At 52.0% G+C, this 14763-nt stretch overlaps 1 protein-coding gene and 1 long non-coding RNA gene across 2 annotated transcripts in view; both read right to left on the minus strand.

Moving 5' to 3' along the window:
* LOC132250066 (scavenger receptor cysteine-rich type 1 protein M130-like) overlaps positions 1-14763 on the minus strand; it is a 339402-nt gene that overhangs the window by 83237 nt on the left and 241402 nt on the right. The window lies entirely within an intron of this gene.
* On the minus strand, positions 10259-14271 carry LOC132250275 (uncharacterized). The gene is made up of 3 exons (XR_009461940.1): positions 13613-14271; positions 11485-11656; positions 10259-10408 (listed from the first exon to the last, which is right to left on the minus strand). It is a non-coding gene; the product is annotated as an uncharacterized LOC132250275 (long non-coding RNA).

Here is a 14763-nt window from a genome sequence, read left to right on the forward strand (position 1 = left end):
TGTAAGAGGCTCACATCAACAAATTATCTCTAGAAAGGGCATGGGAGGGTTGTGAGGCAGCCCTGCCCTTTAAGTCCCCAGAAGGAGACATCAAGGCACTCAAAGGTACATGCACTTGTCCAATGGCTCCTGCTGATGACATTGCTAGAGCAAATATCTTCTTCCTGTGGCTGATATTAGGCCATACACGGATGATCTGCATATCAGTTAAGTACATGGGTGGTGCATCTACATGTACACTTTAATATGCATTAGCCTATTTTATATGCTCATTAAAGCATCACAAAATCGTGCTCTTTAGCCAGGGAGCGTTACAAGAGGCTGAAGTGCATTTTTCTAGTACTTGCCAACGTGGGGGACATGCATTAACTCGAATTATGTAATGCACATTAAATCTAGTGACCTCTACTTTAAGGAAACTGCTTCCAGGGACATAAGGCTCTACGAGAGGGAAAAATATAATAAGATGTAATGAGGTATAACAATGATGGCACAGGATGCTCTGTAGTTTATAACCCCTGTTTGTGTTCCTTCTGGGTGAGTGCATAAGTTTTTTCTGTCCTCAGGCCACCCAATTACAGCATTAATTATAAGCGGGAATAACTCCTGTCCAAGACTCTCAGTTATCATATAAGTAAGCAGTAGTTCTTCTAAACACAATTATTTCTTACTTTAGAAAGCAGGAGAGAAATACAAAAGCAGATAAAACAGGAACTACCTACAAATGGATCCCCTTCTCAATTTCCTAACCCTTGGAAATGCTCTTTGGATTTGGATCCAAGTCTTCTGGGGGCTTGCCTACGTATAGCAGCAGCACTTCACACGCTCCCATTCATCTTCCACTACCCATATAATTCCAGATGCAGCAGCAGCTAGGGTCTTGCGGCTTCCCCTCCCTCCTCCGGCAGGTGGAAGAGTGAGGCAGAGACGCACAGATTACAGTGCCAAGGAAGCCAGCAGCCCAAAGCACCTGTGTGCTGTGGTGTAGAACAATGTAGTGGAGAAGTCTGTGGCCAGTCAAAGGTGAGGTGGGGTTCCCAAGTACGTGGCTATGCAGTGTTGGGAGTGGGAAGAAGGAGAAGGGAAGGCTGTGGGGCATGCTGCCCCTGGATATTTCAAAGTTGGACTCCCTGACTTAATCACATTGGGCTCCAATAGATTCATAGATGAAGGGTTGGAAGGGACCTTGGAGATCTTCTAGCCCGACCCCGTTCCCTGGGCAGGAGAGGAAACTGGGCTCAAGTGACCCCAGCTAGATAATCATCAAGCTTCCTCTTAAAGACCCCCAGGATAGGAGCCAGCACTACTTCCCTTGGAAGTTGGTTCCAGATCCTAGCCACCCTGACCGTGAAGTAGCGCCTCCTGATGTCTAGCCTGAACCTACTCTCTAACAACTTATGGCCGTTATTCCTTGTTACTCCAGGAGGCACTTGGGGGAACAAGATCTCCCTCAAACCCCACTAGTCCCCACTAGAAAGTTTATAAATGGACACCAGGTCCCCCCCTCAGCCTTCTCTTGTGAAGGCTGAACAGGTGCAGGTCCCGTAGCCTCTCCTCATAGGGTCTGCCCTGTTGTCCCTGGATCATGGGAGTAGCCCTCCTTTGGACCCACTCAATGCTGTCCACATCCCTCCTGAAGTGCGGTGCCCAGAACTGGATGCTGTACTCCAACTAGGCCTGACCAGTGTCACATAGAGGGGGAGGATCACCTCCTTGGCCCTGCTCGTGATGCATCTGTGGATGCACGACAAGGTACGGTTAGCCCTACTGACTGTGTCCTCGCATTATCGGCCCATGTTCATCTTGGAGTCAATAATGACTCCAAGATCTACTTCTGCCACCGTGCTTTCAAGAAGGGAGTTCCCCAGCCTATAGGTATGCTGCTGCTTTCTACTGCCTAAGTGCAGCACCCTGCGCTTGTCAGTATTGAATCTCATCCTATTTTCATTTTCCCATCCCTGTAACCTGTCCATGTCCCACTGTAATCTATCCTTCAATTCTAGACTGCAAACCTCACCCCAAATCTTGGTGTTGTCTGTGAATTTAAACAAGGCGCTCTTTACCCTGTCGTCCAAGTCGCAAATAAAGAAATTGAACCTTGCGGGCCCATCTCCTGGCCCATCACAGATGTGCTCCTTGATAATCATCTCCAAGAGCTTCCCCAGGATCGAAGTAAGACTAACGAGCCTATAGTTGCCCAGGTCCTCCCTCTTCCCTTTTTTAAAGATGGGGACAATAGATGTTCAAGGAGCCAGTTCCGACTCATTGGAAATCCAATACATGGGAGCAGACTTCATTGATCGAGTCTGCTAGAGCACAGAACGAAACGTGCACCAGCAGACTCCAGCATCACGTGTATCAGTGTCCCCGCACTGAGAAATGGCTCTGGGGGTGCTTTAAACAAAGAGCACATTTGATGAGCTGCCATTTCTCAGTGCAGGGGACACTGATATGCATGAGGCTTTGGTGCTTTTAATTAGGCCCCTGCCCTTGGACTATCTCACCTGCAGCTCTCGCCTTCCCTGGAGGAAGGATGTGACTTAGGCAGGGTGCTGCAACACCATTATGTGGCCTCCATATCTCCCTTTATAGGCACTCCTCATCCAAGTGCTGATGCCTACCCTATCTTGCCCTTAGTCTTCTCAATGTAGAATAAGATGCATTGCTGGGCTGTGCATAATCTTTCCAGCTCTTGTTTCTGGTAGAAAACTGTGTATCACTCAAGTTAGAAAGGAATATGGTACCTTATTTGACAGAAACTGTGGTCCTGAGGACACTTTGCCACGAGTGAAACTTGTATATTGGGACCATCATTAGCGCTTGCAGCCATCTCTCTCTTTAGCTGATGTTCTTGACACAAGGAAGGTTATTCTAGTGGACAAATGAAAAAGTCAGCAAGAGCCTGAAGGGAGCGAATTTGCAGAGCTTGATAAACCCTATTGGGAGCAGGTGCTTCCGCTGGTGAGTATCTTAACACTGCTGACTATTGGAGCACTGCAAAGTCTAAAACTATATTTGAATCGAACTACATTTGTACAAGTGGTGTTCTTCTCGGAAGGGGATGAATCAAAAGTGTGAGCAGAGGCAGCAAACAGAGCAAGCAGTTTGCAAGTCAGTTCACGGGCCAATTTGCTGCACCTCTCTTTGCAGGGGAGCCTTTAAGGTAATCTCTTTCTTTAATTAAAAGTATCTAACCTACATATATTTAGCGTACATTGCTAAAACCACACCTTAGACCAATTCTTACTCCCTTACAAAACTAGAGTCCGGAGGGCGGGTGGGCGGGGGTCACCAGGGAGTCTGCCTGGAAAATTCTCTCATGTTTCTTCACTGTAAGCATTGGCGATGCGTAGGGGGTGCACGCGGGTGTATGTGCACCCCTGATCGTGGCAGTGCACCCCCTACAAAAAGGCATGGCTGACATTGTCAGCGACGCTTGCAGGGAGTCACCACTTGCCACCCCTCCCTCACTGCCAACACCACCGGCAGCGTCTACGGGCAGTCTGTGATAGCCGATGGCTGCCGCCGCCACTGCTGCAGGTGTCTGCAGGTGTTTGCTGACCACTAGTCAACACTGGCCGCCCCCACAACACTGACAGTGCTGCGGCTGCATGTGGCAGCTCCCCACTTGCCTCCGCTCTGCTCCTGCAACTCACAGAGCACCCCATGCCCGCTCCACCCCCTCCTCCGGGGGCACACAGCATTCATGATTTTAAGCTTTCTGTAAGGAAAAAGGGACCTTTCAAAACCTAGGAGCAGTAAACAGGCCAGCTTACAAGTGAGTTTGCTAGAAAAGGTCCGCTTGGAAAAGGAGCAGCAAGAAAGAGGCAGCAGATTAAGAGACACAGAGAAATGGCTGCAGGATGTCACAATGCTAGAGCTCTTCCTCTGCTTGCATCTGCAAGCTGTCTGTCCTGGTAGAACCGCTCACTGTCGAGGCCTCCACCCAGGACCTGCTTTGGCACTGTGGAGACTGCGGCTTGCAGGTTCCTTTCAGTGACGGCCAGATGGAAGAGTGCCTGCAATGTGAGCGGTGCCTCCTAGTGCTGTCCCTTAGGGAGCAGGTAAAAGAGCTAAAGAAGCACGTGCCAAGGCTGCAAAGCATCCTCCATCATTAGGAGTTCATCAGTTTGATGCTGGAGGAGACCTCTAGGGCTGTGGAGGAAGGACTGCCAAAGGCAGAGCTACAAAAGGGAGAGGACATAGACTCCCGAGGAAGGTGGAACCTAAAAGCTTGTGATCTTTGGCAGCAAGCAACCTAAGGAAGTGCTGGTTGGTTGAATGGACTGTAAGGTGGATAGAAAACTAGCAGCAGCATCTGGTTCAGAGGATATTAGTCAATGGCTCGAAATCTAGTTGACAGCCCATATCAAGTGGAGTGCCCCAGGGGTCAGTCCAAGGGACAATTTTGTTCAGTATCTTCATCTGTGACCTGGATGACAGGATGGCAGACGCCCTCAGCAAGTTAACAGATGACACCAAGCTAAGGGGGAGTAGTAGATATGCTGCAGGGTAGGGCTAGGATTCAAGGGAAAGTGATTACCTCGTGCCCCTCCCCACCCCCAGCAAGGCTAAGCAGCTGTAAGAAGCGGTGATGGTGACAGTAGCAGTGGCTAGGTCAGAAGTGCTGGCCCACCTCAGACAAGTTGGGTTGTTTTAGCCCACCACCAGAAAACATGGGTGAACACTCATGTCATCACAGCTGCCCTCTTATCCCAGAGCATTCCCTTGCAGGGCCCCAGTGTCAGACACTCGAGTGCACGTTCTGCCCGGTGATCTCTAGAGATCACACTCTGGTCCTACTGCCACTGACACACTTCAGGGCTCCCCTGAATGGGGCACAGCCACACTGCAGTGACCCAGTGCCCATGTGGGCTCTGACCTTCTAAGTGGGAGAAGGCCCCTGAGGCCGGGATGCATCCAAATGACTCAGCAGCGACCACATGCAAACAAGACAGAGAACTGACCTGATAAAGGACAGAACGACCCTCACTGAAAACCTACCAGCAGCAAGAGCAGAGTTCAGTGTCTGTGCAGCTCATGCAGCCATTAGGGGACCTGACATGGCAAGTCTGGGAGTGTTCCTCCTCCTGGCAACTTGCTCAGGTGAGTGTAGGGGAGAGAGACCCAGGGAGGGCAGGGCCTTGGGGAAAGGAGGGAGGGTGTTGGGATCCGGGCCCAGACCTGGAACAGAGACATTCTAGTTTTAATTCTCAACCAGGGGATCTTGCTCTCCAACTGTCATCATTGCTAGTAGGGACCAAACATCCAAATCCTTTAGTAACATTAAGAATCTGAACCTGGATCTCTTTGTGCCTTAGGGTGCTTGGAGCAGAATAGGGATACGTGTCCATGCTATGTTATGGGATGTTCTGTGGATGAAAGGGTTAATAGTGACAAGGAGCTCAGACACCGCTGGGGGGAGCTGAAGGAGGAACCCAACCGCAAGTAAAAAGAGGATGTTGAAAAGGCAGAAATAAAAGTTAATGACCCCCATTCTCCTTTCTCTGCAGATGTCAGCTCCCAGATCCAGCTGACCCAGTCCAGAGTAGAAGTCAATCCCAGGTGTCTGTAGAGATGACCTACAAAACCTCTGGCTACACATTCCCACGTCCCACCTATTCTGGCATATGCTGGATAAAACAGGCTCCTGGGAAAACACTGAAGTGGATAGTGTTTGGCATAAATACCAATACTGGTGGTACTGGCCATGCTGGGGCGTTCAAGTGCTGATTTGCCATCACCAGGGACATGTCCATCAGCACGGACTATCTGCAGCTGAGCAGCCTGAGGACTGATGACATAGTCACATACTACTGTGCTAGGGATCACCCTGAATCAAACCCCATTTATAGCAAGCAAGAAACCCCTTCAGGAAGCCTCCAGGTTTCCTGGTGACACTGGGGCTCTTGGTCACTCCAGTGAGCTCTCACCCTGTAGAGGAGACTGCAGGTCTTCTCTTCCCATGGTCTCGGGTGATGCAGGATCTTTGGCCCCAGGATAAATCAATGGCAGCTTGGCTCCAAGGTACCCAGGTCCCTTCTTTTCAGAGCTCCTGCTTTTCTCTTGCTCACCAAACTGTTAGGGGAGCAGGTACAGAATCCTTACTCTTTGAGAAGGAGGCTTGACCAGGACAGAGTGTGTGGAACGTGGGGAGCCAGGAGACACAAACACACAGGATGAATGGGGCAGGGAGGAATGAGATGCCCTGGCTACACAAATACATGGCTTAGTTTTCACAACTATACTATTCCTGTTCTCCTTTACCACCCACATGCTGTGGGGAGGAAGTCATTTAAGTCCCTCATTCTTCTCTAACAGACACACTACTGCTCTCTATCATTATTCTGTAACACACACACACACAGGCACGCACACACAGGCACACACACACAGATACACACACATTTCTGCTCTGTGTCATTATTCTGTAACACAGCATTGCACCACCATGCATTACTGCACCGGGGACATGGTGACAGGGAACAGAGTGGGGGCTGCACATTTGGTGAGGCCGCAGTTGGAGTAGTGCATCCTGTTTTGGGCTCCACAATTCAAACAGGATGTGGAGAAGCTTGTGAGAGTGCAGAGGAAAGCCACGCGCATGATCAGAGGTCAGGAAAACAGACCTTATGATGAGGGGCTGAGAACCATGGGACTCTTCAGCCTGGAAAGAACAGGCTCAAGGGCAATCTCGTGGCCACCTGTATGTTTTTCAGGGGTGCTCGCTAGGATCTGGGGGAACGTCTGTTCACCACAGCGCCCCAAGGGTGGACAAGATTGAACGATCACAAACTCCTCCGTGACTTGACATAAGGAAGAACTTCTTTACTGTTCGAGCCCCCAAGGTTTGGAATAGACTGCTGCCGGAGGTGGTTCAAGCACCCACTTCGAACGCCTGCAAGGCACATTTGGATGCTTATCTTGCTGGGATCCTATGATCCCTGCTGACTTGCTGCCCCTGTGGCAGGGGGCTGGACTTGATGATCCTCCGGGGTCCCTTCCAGCCCAAATGCCTATGAAATTTATGAAGCAGCATCTGAAGAGATCCAACAAGCATCTCAGGCTCCTGCCCTGCACTTTTTCCCAGCTCAGCATGAACTAAGGGCAGGAGCTGAGCCCAGCCCAGGCCCCAACCCCCAAGGCCCTGCCTGCCCCTCCAGGGTTGCACAGCTCCATCTACAGGGAGACCTCAAGCTCAGGCCCCATTACCCCAACCCTCTGAAGGAAAAGGCTGGGGGGCAGAGAGAAGGCCCCCGGGAAATGCAACCTCTGTGCCCTGCTCCCTGTTGCAAGATACTTTTTTGTCTTTCCTGGGACACCCTGGCCTTGCTCTTCGGCTCTGGGGAAGCCCTTCAGCTCCAGTCTGGCAGGCCTTGCTGGCCACAGGCAGGACATTTCCTCAAGTTCTGGACCTTTCCTTCCATGTAGGCTGTGTCAAGGATATGCAACACTTGATTTTTAAATGCCTATTGAGAGAGAAGCTTCTCCCGCATGGAAGGAAAGGCATGGGGCAAAATCCCAGATTGCCAAAACAACCCAAGGAGCAGCCTTACCCTTCAGCTTGTTGCTTTGCTTGGCCCTATGTAACTCGCATGTTCTGACTGCCCAAGGGATCAGCTTCTACTGGGGCCTGAAGCTGGAAAACAGCCACAGGATTCCCGCCCTATGACCTGGTGGCTTGGGTTGGTTGTGGGAAACAAGAGGTGCAGGATCAAAGTCCTCCTGCGTAATATGGGCTACATCCCTTCTTCACTAACCATGTGCTTTAACCACCAGACATTCTCCTGCAGCATCCACAATTATATTGTTGGATTTCATGGAGATTTGGGGTTGCACATACGTATTGGAGCAAGTACATATTGCTGCTGAAGGCACCAAAGCTCTGGACTCGGTCTGGCCTTTGGATTGTCTCAGTGGCCTAAATGGAGAATGGAAGCTTTGGGCAGCCTCCACTCCTCCAGAAACTCCTCCCTAGGCATATGCACCACAGGTCTGGGTGACCTCACGTATACACCATAATCCAGAGGATGAACAGTTGCCAGATATATGTTGCTGCTAGCCTGTCACTGTAGTTGCATGGCTGCATACATGCCATTTAAGTGCGTGAAGTGAAAGAGGGTCCAGATCCCCATCTCTCTGTATGTCAGCTTTCTGCCAGTGTGCTGCTTTCCTGCAATGCACTTATGCGGGGAGGCTCTCTTCCTAGTGGGTCAAAATGTCTTCAGGGCCTTTCTCAGATTTTATTCTACCACTTAGGGAAATTTCCCTGTCCTGGAACCTCCATCTGATCAAGTCAGCTTAAGGGGACATCTACTCCCTTTAACAATTGGTCATGATGAGAAAAATAGGTTTTTGGCCATCACTATAGGCAGAAGCATCAGTGACAGAGGGGTCCCCAGGAGGTCCCTAGCCCCTATGGGTTTTAAGAACAATGTCCGTAGAGTTTCCCAACTACATCAGGACTCCTCCAGGCCTTGTCTGAATGCAGGCACCAGGCGGAGGGCAACTCTCACGGCTTCCTTGTCTGAGGGCCCAGGTCCTAAGAGAAGCAACAAGTATCCTGTCATGTTCACACCTAACTAATTCTTCTGAAAGCTTTCAGATCAGGGATCCAGGTCAAGAAAGCTTCTGTGAAGCCCATGCTTCCTGCCAAGAGAACTGCTTAAGTCACCAGGAATGGGCTCTATATAGATATCCAGGTGAAGAAAAAAAAAACATCCAGTATCGGGGCAGGGAAACTAATCAAAGTAACATATGCTCACACTGAGTCCCCTGCCCCAAAGGTCATCAACTAGAACTGCAGGCTTGAACATAGGCCACTTTGCTTGCTTAATCACAACAATATATGTGACAAAGACCCCACAAGACTTCCTTAGTCCAGTGTGTGTCAGGAAAGGCAATATGAGCTAGGTGTCAGGAGCAAAACTGATACTTATGCATTAGGGGTGCACGAGGCCTTGGTCCCTGATTCGATTCAGCAGAGATTCAACCTGATTCTGCAGCTGAATCTCCAAATCCAAATCGAATCAGAGGACCCTTCAACCTCTCCGAATTGAATTGGAACCCTCTGAATCGATTCAGAGAGATATGGAAAGATTCAGCAATTCAGACATAGACACGTGTTTTTCCTACATAACTCAAGGTAGCAGGCAGCCTGTGAATGCTATGATGCTGGGGCACATGGACTGTCCCCCAGAAGCACGGGGAGCTCCCCAACCTGCTCAGCAGCAGACTCAGAAGTAGACCAGAAGGACATCTGCGCTGCTGTGGGACGATCCGTCCGCCCCAGCTTCGCAGCATTCACGAGCCACGCCTGGTACCTCGACGTATGTAGAAACAACATTTAAAGCTGTGTCTATGTCTGAATTGCTGATTCTCTGAATCAGCACTGAATCATCACATACAGATTTGGCTGAAACAAATTGAGACTGGGACCCGAATAAACGAATCAAATCACTGTCCCTTATATGGGCTGAAGCCGAATCGAGTAGGGCCTGTTTCACACACCCCTACTGTACAGCTTCTGTCCGGGAGCCATTGTTAGTAGCCAGTGTATTGCAGACATGCACACAGACACCTTGCCCATGGCCCTAAACTTTGGGAAAGGATCTTGTGGGGTTGGTGCTTGCAAGAGGAGAGGCCAGAACTGGGTCAGGGTACTCAGCAAAAGAGAAAAAACCAAGATCCCCTCCCACTCCAGCCAGAGTTTTTCAAATGTAATTTTGGACACAGCTCAAATAGTGTCCCGCTGTCCCTCCCCAGCCCACTTGAGGGATGAATGCCTGCCTGTTTGTAGAGAGGGAATGGCAGCTGCAGGGATAACCACCAGGGCCAGAGTGCCTAGGTGCAGAGGGCAGGCACCTGTTACAAGGATACATGAGAGTGAGGTGGGAAATCCCAGCATTAAGATTTCCTAGACCTTTGAATGCCAGAAGCAAATGAAGACACGATAGGCTGGGAGTTGGAGTGGCAAGGGATGGATCAGCCTGCATATAGCCTGCTTAATTCATCTTCCCCAGGGCTGTCTGACTGATGACCTGTGGGCACGAGCATTTTCTTTCCTCATAAAAGCTGCAGCCATCCACAAAAATGTCTAAGCCTGTATTCATATGGCGCATTCATAAGGCATGGCTCCTTGTAGCCCTAAGAAGCCATAATGTCATGACAGCCCCTCAGTTGAAGCGTGCAGGCCCAACACAAGCAGACATAAGAACCTGCAGAACCCTACAAGGAATGAGAAACCACTTACATGCTTAGAGAGGCAGAAGCACCAAAGCTGACATCCTGTGAGCCCATTCCCAGATCAGGCACGGGAGGATGGAGGGAGGGGATGAAAGGGCTGGAAGGGGAAAGGAGGAGTTCAGCTGTTTGCCTTCTGCAGGGGAAGATCCCGGCCAGCTGGAACCTGTGGGAGAAGGGGTAGAGTCAGGGCATGCTCAGTGGGGTGCAGTCCTGATGAGAAGAAACTTGTGTGAGTGGGCCAGGGGTGGATCTTGGCCCCTCTGCTCATACCCAGGAACAACCATGGGGTAAAGGACAGTCTCCTCAGCAGGGAGCAGGACACGGCTCTCACACATGGCTCAGTGGGGCTTTCTGTCCCCTGCGTGCCTGACCTGGGCCATAAGCTCTGACCTCGAAACCGCTGGGTGAACCCCTGCAACAGGGTCCTTGGACCCAGAGGTGGGCAAAGAGGAGCCAATACAGGAGATAGCTGGTGCACACAGGGCACTAGGGCCCTGGCAGACAGGCAGGACAGGGCATCCTGAGTGGCCTGGAGGCAGGAGGCACCCGATCATCATGTGGGCTGGGGAGGGGCAGCCCCTCGGTCCTGGGGCCTGCTACGGTGCAGGGGGAACACTCACCTTCTCGCTGCTCCCCACCTTCTCCTCCTCTCCTCTGCTGCAGTGTTAGCACTTGGGGAGAGCGGCTCAGACACTGGGCACCTCGCAGACACCCCAAACCCCCACATCCCTGCCACTTCCACCACCCCATGCTCTCCACCACTGCTTCTGTACCAGGGACCGGCCCTCAGCACCCTGCCAGACCCATCTCCCTTCCTCCCTCTGTGCTGCCAGGGCCTGCAACTGCTCCCTCGGTGCAATCTGGATATACACTACAGGCAGGACCTCCAGCCCAGAGAGCCCAGGCCTGTGAAGCCCCTTCCCCAGCCCTGTCCCACCTAGATACACAGGGCGCTGGAGGGAGTTGCGGGCAAGGCACTTACTGAAGATACACTAGGCATTTCCCCTTCACTCACCTCTTCTCTCCCAAGGCCTCCAGAGCTGGGAAGGAACCCAGGAGTCCTGGATCTCAACACATCCTTCTCCTAACCTGCTAGAGCCTTCCCAGGACCTGGCACCAGCCCTCCCTCCACTCCTCACACAGATCCCATGCTCAGTAAGCTAACGCTAGGAAAAGCATCAGACCTTTCCCCTGTCTTGTCTATTTTAGACAGTGATGCCCCTTGGTCTGGGTGTTCACCTCCAACTTCAGCAGGGGGTCAGCCTGGCACCCCACCTCAGCCAGGCAGAGGGTCCTGGTCTGGGTGGAGGTGTCTTCATGCTGGGTGCCCTCTGCCTGGGGGCTGGCCTCAATGGTGGGGGACTGACTGGCCTGGGTCCCTGTCTCCATTCCTTGAGAGCTGCATCTGCTCCTGATTGCACAAGAAGTAACTGTTCAGAGATGGATCGTAGACAGAATCGGATGCAGTTTAATAAAGTCAAGTGCAAAGTGCTGCACCGAGGGAGAAAGAATCACTGTCACAGGCACAAACCGGGAGATCCAGAGGCCCTGAGATGATGAGGGACTGACACAGGAGACAACTGCTTGGTATAGGGCACTGGCACCCTGTGGGGTGGGCATCATGGGTCATCCTGACCTGCCTAGATCACCACCCAGTTCCCATCCAGCTCTGATCCCATGCTCAAAACTAACAGCACCAAAAGCACCATACCTCTCCCCCTGTCCTGATTGTTCCTGATGTCAGAGAGCCTGTGGCAGAAATGCCACCGTCTGTGTCTCTCTCCAGAAATCTGTCCCGGTCAGCTTGGGACACCGGGGTCAAATTCCTAAGGGAGCGGGGATTGTCCACCCTGCCTACGTGACAAAAGCCTGGTACCTAGGGTGTGCTCCCTCTGGTCACCTGAGATGGGGGAGAGGAAAGCCTAAGGTCTAAGGGAGACTATTCTTTTTGCCCCCGATTTGGGGAAGTGCCCCAAGTTCTTGTATTGGGTCAAGTACCCATAGGACTATTAGACCTGTGTTTCCTCGAGGACACATGCCTAGGCCACGCCAGGCCACACCAAAGGATCCCACAGCTCCAGGACTCTGCACCTTGCCTGTGTGGGAAGGAGACCCCTGGTTGCCCTGGCAACAGTGCTAATCGATGCACAGTGACATCACAATCCCAAACCTCAGTGTCAGGCACTGGCTCCGCCCACTGCTCTCCTGCCCTTCCCCCGAGCCGGTTGTCCTTCCTCATCCCTCATGCTCTTAGTTATGTTGTTTAGTTAGCTGCTTAGTTTTGTAGTTAATTAGTTTATTATTTCATTAGTTAATTAGTTAGTCGGTTTATTTGTTAGTTTGTTAGTGTGTCACTTCGCTAGTTAGTTGTTAATTTGCTAGTTTGTTTATTAGTTAGTTCATTAATTCATTAGTTAGATTGTTTGTTCTTTAGTTCGTTATTTAGTTCGTTAGATAATTAGTTAGGTAGGTAGTTTTTATCCAGTTTATTATCTGGGCTTCGGAAGTGAGCGCCAGTGCAGAGGTGAGTGCCCTTTGTTGTTCAGCCGTGGGGGCGGCACGGGGGACACCACACGGCCCGTCACGGGGACTTTTGGGAGATGTGACAGGTTGCCAGCAGGGGCTCAGGTTGTGCAAGGGCCCAGCACTCGGCATCATGCCCTGTCCCTGCTCTCAGCAGTCAGGCTCCTCTTTCCATCCTCCAGCTCAGGGCTGTGTTTCTTTGCAGAAGCTCTGGTGGGAGAAGCTAACCCAGGTGCGCCTGTGCTGCAGCACCCTGGGAGGGACCTGGACACGTGCCCGCCATGGGAGCAATAAGGGCTGGGCAGCATGACATGCTACAGGGCTGCGTGCCCTCCCCTCCTGCCAGGTTTGGCTAGCAGGCCAAGCCCAAGGTGCAATTTGGACAGCGTCAGCTCCATGCCCCCTGCAGCTGTCACCCCCTGCTCTTCACCAGCAAGTTCCCTGGGGAAGGGGAACAGGACTGGCCCGCATGGGCTCCCCACTCTGGGCGAGGTCCTGGCCCTGCAGCCCCTGCCCATGTCCCAGCCCTGGGAGTCTCCCCCTGGCAATGGCCCTGCTGCTCTCTGCTCCCTCACACATGTGGCTTTCTGTCTCTAGCTGACCTGCACCTGGGCCAGAAGGGCTGAGCTCCAAGCCCTGGGTTGAACCCCTGGCAGCAGGGTATTCAGACCCAGAAATGAACAATGAGGGGCCAGCTGCAGAGCTAGACAGTCCATACAGGGCATTTTGGCCCTGGCAGTGTACTAGGACAGGTCATCCTGACTGGCCTGAAGGCAGGAGGCACCCAATCATCATGTGGGCTGGAGCACAGGCCCTCAGGCCTGAGACCCGCGGAGACACTCACCTTTGTGCTGCTCTCCACCTTCTCCTCCTCCCCTCTGCCGCAGTGTCAGCACTGGGGGTGTGAGGCAGGGACACTGGTCACCTCGCAGACACCCCAAACCCCCAGGCCACTGCCACTTCCAGCACCCCATGCCCTGCTGGGGAGACTCTGCTTTAACCCATACTTCTTCCCTGGGGGTGAGAGGTGGAGCCGAGAGCCACCCCGTCCTACGCCCGCTAGCTTCTTCTTGCCTGGCCTGGATGCCCCTGAGCGTGCCCTGACTCTGCCCCTTCTCCCACAGGTTCTACCCAGCCAGGATCTTGCCGTGCTGCTTCGCCCTCAGGCGGTGAAGACTTTGACTCCTCCCCTCTGCATCCACCCCTGTCATCCCCTCCCCACATCCTTCCCTCCTTGATCTGGGATGGGCCCACAGGAGGCCAGCATTGGTGCCTCTGCCTCTCTGAGCATGTAAGTGGTTTCTCATTCCTTCTAGGTTTCTGCAGCCTCTTCTTATGTCTCCTTGTCTTGGGCCTGCAGGCTCCAACTGAGGGGCCATCGTGACCTTAGGGCTTCTTAGGGCTACAAGAAGGCATGCCCTATGAACACGCCCATAAGCCAGGCAGGCTGCAAGCACACCTGAGCTATAAGGCATGGCAGGATGCACACGTGTGAACAGGAAAACAAGGGTCATGTAAGGAGCCACTGCTGCAGTGCTCCTGTTTTACACATGTACAGCTTTCTGCCTTTTAATGGAGTGCCCTTGGCCTAGATTTGGACAATCACATCTGGACTGGACAGTCCAGCCCACTGCCATGGGACTGATGGCAAGCTCATGAAAAGAGTCTAACCATGAAATATCCTGTTTGATCCTTCTGAGTGAAGCATTTCAATGCTCGGTGTGGAATGACACTTCATTCATAGATTCATAGAAGTTAGGGTCGGAAGGGACCTCAATAAATCATCGAGTCCGACCCCCTGCATAAGCAGGAAAGAGTGCTGGGTCTAGATGACACCAGCTAGATGCGCATCTAACCTCCTCTTGAAGACCCCCAGGGTAGGGGAGAGCACCACCTCCCTTGGGAGCCCATTCCAGACCTTGGCCACTCGAACTGTGAAGAAGTTCTTCCTAATGTCCAATCTAAATCTGCTCTCTGCTAGCTTGTGGCCATTGT

The sequence above is a fragment of the Alligator mississippiensis genome, chromosome 4 (genome assembly GCF_030867095.1).
Source record: "Alligator mississippiensis isolate rAllMis1 chromosome 4, rAllMis1, whole genome shotgun sequence".
NCBI classification, from domain to species: Eukaryota; Metazoa; Chordata; order Crocodylia; family Alligatoridae; genus Alligator; species Alligator mississippiensis.